The sequence below is a fragment of the Etheostoma cragini genome, chromosome 21, assembly GCF_013103735.1.
Source record: "Etheostoma cragini isolate CJK2018 chromosome 21, CSU_Ecrag_1.0, whole genome shotgun sequence".
NCBI classification, from domain to species: Eukaryota; Metazoa; Chordata; class Actinopteri; order Perciformes; family Percidae; genus Etheostoma; species Etheostoma cragini.
Genome location: NC_048427.1, coordinates 11,481,269 through 11,487,089, shown reverse-complemented (window position 1 = coordinate 11,487,089; position 5,821 = coordinate 11,481,269).

Sequence of the window (5,821 nt, the reverse complement as noted above, 5' to 3'; positions counted from 1 at the left end):
GGGGGGGAGCGGTTGTGCCGGATGGCAGTTTGCTGTGGAATGGCTAATTAAATAACGCCATAAAAGGACCCCGGCTCGCTTTAACGAAGCCCGTCAACCTCTGACGAGTGGGGCTGGGATGCTGGGATGGGGGTAGGACGTGCCATAGAGGAGAGAGGTGGGGCTGGTGCTGAAAATTGGGCTTGTATAACAAGGGGACTTAGCTCTTTGGTTTAGCAGTGATTGTTCACGCTCCCTTAGGTCTCAATAGGGCGCACGGTGAGGGTGCGTTGGGGGGCAGCCCTTAGGCACAGATAGGACCCCCTTCTCCCCTGAATGCTACACACATACACGTAACACATACACAAGCACATACACACTCCAACACCCCCATGGCTCTATACAAAGGCCTCTACCCAAGGTCCAGGCAGGAGCTTATCCAGTGCAGGGGCACAGCAAGGGGGAGGCCTGGCCAGACTGGCTGACTGTGCCCACTGGGGACTGGTAGAATGGCACAGGGGGGGTAGATTGAGACAGACAGCTTGGAGAGGAGAAAGGGGAGTAAACAGGAGAGACTCAAAGACGAAAATGAAAAACACCACCAAGCAGATCTGGACCAACAAAATCAATATTGTTTTTGCATTGCTTATCTTTTTCTTGCTGCAATAAATGTGCTAATGTCAGGAGATAAGGAAAGTTAAGGAATTTGGCAAGGTGCTGTGGCAATTTGGAAATAGTCTTGAGTGGCAGAGATAATGCAACTATTCAAATTCCCAATCTCCCCCCCCCTCTCCCTTCAAATCAACAGATATGCCTGAAGCACATCTCCTAATTAGTTTTGGGTTGTGACGTCTCCAGCAGAACACTCTTTATTGGATCTTTGGCAGGCTGACAGATTTCAGAACCAACTAGAGCCATTACAAGTCTTTTTGGAATTGTCAAAACTGCAGAAATTGCAGTTTTGACAATTACCACAGCTTATTTGTTTCCATTGTAAAATCCAGTATGATAGACCACTTAAACGTTTCTTTGGACTTGCTGGATAGATATCTCTTGCCTCGAATACACTCACACCCCATGCCACAATAATTCAAAACAGAGAGGTTCAAAATGCAAATAAATAGCTTTACACCACTGCCTGTCACTACTGCATTCCCTCTATTCCCTGCTGCCCTCGCCATCTTCTCCAGTCTTACTCCCCTTTTCTCTCTCCTCCATATTCAACTCTGTCTCCGAGCCTTAACCCAAAGCAGATGGCTCGGGAAGCATATCAAAAATCTGTCTTCTGTTAACGCTACTTTTGAAGCCCCCTCTCCCCTTTTTTTTTTCTCTACCCTAAAATTCATCATAAAGTTATTTTTGTAAAATACCCAGTAAACAGCATCAAAGTGATATTTTCCCCTTTCCTCTGACGACAAGAAGAAGAAAAGAATACATGCTCATTGTATGGCTTGTGCCTATTATTGAAAAAACGCCACGGCACTCTGTGTAATGTGCAATCTGAAGCCAATCTGAGTACGGCCCCGCATCTTTGTTTCTACTACAGCATTCCAGTCGTGATGGAGAAAATGTTGCTCGATGCTTGATCACAAGCTGTGATTAATGGTGATCATATCGTAGACGGCTCGGTGGCTTTGTGATGTGATGGTGGGGCCCACTTTGAACTCCGGCGCTGATGAACTCAAGTGAAGCCAGAAAAACATCACTGTGCCACACACCGACACACACTGAATGTAAATGTTTTGCTTTCGATTTTGTGTGCAATCAATCACAGCTGGTGGGAATGTCATTAGTTTTTCAAGTAATCAACCAAAGTAAGTAGCGGCAATTTGGAATTTCAACCTGATATCACTAGATCAAAAGTTAGGGGATCACCACAGTTAGTACAATTAATGCGAGGGGGACATGATGTCCCAAGACGTGGCCGTCCATCCAATTGCTTTTGGAACTTCAAGGTGGGGGATGACCTAAGTAAACAGGATTTATCATCTAGGAACCATGAATGTTTGTTCAAAGGGTTGTGCTATTCTATCAGGTGGATTTTGATATATTTCAGGGGAACGGTTAACACTATGACCTACTAGTGGCACTGAAGGAAATGTCAGGGTCGTACCAAGATCAGTAGGATTAATGCTCTGAGGACCATAAATGTGTAAAATACCTTGGCAATCCATTTAGCTGCCTACCTGCATTCTATCTAATTTCCAGCACTGGCTCCAAAAAGAAATCAGTTTCTATAGAAATCGATGGGAAAAGGACCATACTTCTCATTTAATTAACTACCACAGCAAACTCTTTGCTCTTTAGTGTTTGCCTTTCCCTTCAGTTTATTTGTTGTATTTTTAAGAGAGTGTCCCATCCTTTTCTATTTTCAGCATCTCCTCCTCCTCCTCTTGCCCCCCCTCCTTCTTTCATTGCCACCCGGGCCCCCCCCCCCCTTCCCCGTGGTAGGGAGTGATGAGGATGGAATTAAATTGATCACTGCCTTCCGGAAAACAACAGGGGAAAAAAAGTGCATTCCGAACGCCAGGAGGGCGTTCCCCTGGTCTTCCCTATGGCAGGATGACATCATTGGCTTGCTGCCCAATTCCCACCGTTCACAATAGGGTCACTGTTGCCTTCTTCACGGTGGCACAACAGCCAAGAGAAGAAGAGAGACAGAGAGCGCAAGACAGAGAGAGAGATAGAGAAAGAAGGGGGAATAGAAAAAGGATGCCAGCAATGTTAAGACCTAAAGTACTGCGCGAAAACACACAAACGTCTTCAGGCAGCCACGCTGACCAACGCTCCACATTCCTCCAGATAGATTTGGCGGGTTGAAGACATCAAGTGGTGTTTGAATGGATGCCATGGCAGAGATATGAGAGCTGTAATAGTGGAACATACAGTATATCACAGTTTATTTGGATGGTTTAGTCAGGTCTTTTCACTACTCGCAACTCTTCAAGATTAAATCTGTCATTCTGATCTATCTCATCAGTGAAATCATTGTTGGCACGCTGTATCGATCCCACTCTGCATGCTTGTTGTTATGACATTACCATGCGTGCTCTTGGTTTACAGAGATGACAAATGGAAAAGTAACTACAATGGAATAAAGACTTCAGACGCAACATAATTTGGAATGGGTTACTTTAAACTCCACATCAAATTTTGAAACACAATTGTGTCAAGACAATGTCATTACCCACTTTTATATCCCTAACTAAAGAGGGACTTGATATAAAATGTGACCACATGTCTTTCAGAAGCTCTTTCCAACTTAGGTAAACCCTGACCACAAGTACTGGCAATTCGGTCATTCTCCCAACCACTAAGCCATTGTGTTGCCACAGGCCATCTTGTCAAAATGAAACAGTTTGCCCACAGCCACTGACCACAACAGATGTTCCCTTGCCTGACACTCTCCTCAGCATGTGTGTTCTGTTGAGTCTAGAGCCAAGATACTTTCATAGACTGGCACTGCGTAACAAAAACAAAGGGAGGGAAATTCTACGATGGCATCTTCATTGGTCTGTGACAGGATTCAGATTGAGGTTGCCCTGTTTAAACTTGGCAGCCTGTTAAAACCGCATTAAAATCTCCTGTGTCCTGAATGGAATGAAGTCAAATAATCACTGCAGGTTGCACAGACATGATGGACCGCATCGATGTCGCGACCTGAACGAGTCCCGCCGCCCCTAACCCCAATCAAGCATGTAGAGAAACGGGCAACACTGGCCCCTGCTGCCCTTTGGCCCTCTGGGTATGTTTGTGGAACACGCAGGAGGGTAAGAAGGTGACGGTCTGCCGAGATGCCAGGAGGACTGGGAAGGCTTTGGGAAATGTCTCGCAGATGTGTGAGCGCGCACTGCCGCCCAGGGGGTGCCAGCCTGCTTGGGAGCCGGACGGAAAGAGACAGGGGTTTGACAACAGGCTGAGTGTGCGCTCAGAGAGATAGTTTGTCCAAGGGATGTACCAGATGTTGACTCACACTGGTTTGCTAATCGGGAGCCACAAGCCCCTGGAGCCATGAGTAAACAGGAGCGTCTGCCTTTCTCTGTCACCACAGGGAAATGGAACTGGTCTTTGGTGGTGGGGGAGGAGGGGGGGGGAGGAGTTCATATGAAAACTGAAGGAGAGTAATGAAGTGACAATGTGATGCGAAATTGAAATGGTGCTGTGGTTAAAGAGCAGCGGGTTAAGAAAGTCCTACAGTCCCCTTAGACCTCAACCTAACACTGCTTATGTCTCAATCAAGGATTAGGGTGTTTTTTAACTGGGTGCTCAGTGGGAACAGGCAACACCCATTCCCACCCACCTGTCATTCTGACGAAGAATCTTCGCTGAAATCAATGTGAGTGAGGGAGCAGCCACAGACAGCACAATTACAATGGCTGACAGGGCTCTACAATGCTGAACTAGAGTACTGCATGATGAAACCTAAAAGTATGATAGAAATGTCTCTGTAGAATTCTTTTTTGTTCTGCTTAAACCCCAAATGGTATAAAATTAGATGCACAAATTGGTAGATTTTTTTTGTCATTCTTAGAATAATTTGAAAATATTCAAAATACTAAAATCCAATAAACAACTCAATTTCTGATTGAACTGGGAAACTTCAGCTACTGGTGCAGATAACTAAAGCAGGAAGCAGACAAAAGATAGCACTCATAATATGCAGGGCAGCAGACAGAGGCTGTTAAACGCATTTACACTCCAATAACTTTCACAAGTCAGAGGGCTCAGAAAGAGAAGGCGAGCAAGAGTGAGTGAGAGTGAGAGTGAGAGAGAGAGAGAGAGAGAGAGAGAGAGAGAGAGAGAGAGAGAGAGAGAGAGAGAGAGAAAAAACTGCCTGGCCAAGTAGATCAACAAGGAGCTATTGATACCAGAGATCTGTGCTGGTGTCAGTCTGAGAGCCAAACAGGATCACAATTGTGGTTTGTGCCAATAACCTTATTGACCTTATTTAACCCTAAATTTGGCCATTTGAGAGCTCAGACTACAAGTGTCCATTCAAAAAGAAAACTGGGAAATCCATGTTTGTGTGAGAGCACTCTGAATCTGACTAGACAGACACTATGGCGAAAACTATGTGGACACCAGTTTGTCCTGTTTGGCCAAGGCCTCTTGCATCAAATTAAGGGAAATCTTCATTCTTCAGTATGAAATGATGTTTGAGAAAAGGGTCTGCATTCTATTTTGTGGCAACAGTGTGATACAGCATGGTGGCCCAGTGGTTAGCCCTGTGTCCTCATAGCAAGTAGGTTCTGGGTTTGAATCCAGGTCACTCTGGGCCTTTCTGTGTGGAGTTAAAATGTTCTCCCCATGTTTGCGTGAGGTTGCTCTGGTTTCCCCCACCATCAAAAAACATGTACTAGTACACATGTATGTGACAACAAAGTACCTTTCCGTTTTTGTGGCCACACAGCCATCTTATAAAGTTGCCACCTTGTGCACTCACACTTTCTTTAGCTTCTGCAGCTACTTTTTCTTAAGTTTTTTTTAATCGAATTTCAGACACACAGTTACGTGCCTTTGTTTCAAACATTTGCTACTTAGAAATCTTTTTTTCCCTACATACATATACTTTAGTTAGTTGTCAGTACCATAGCATCTTTTGTAGAGCACATAATAAGTTACGTTTGTATTGTCTGTTTCTTTTTTTAACCTTTGTGTGTATTTTAGCTCACCAGTTCTGAAGGTTCCACACTCTGAGATGGTGCCATGCAGTCTGCTGGACAAAATGGAGGCACCTGGATGAAGAGCTGCTTTATAGGGGAGGCGGACAAATTGGACACTACCACTACTCACTATGCCATTGGGGAGCTTCATTCTTTCTTTAGATGACTTTTTGCGTGAT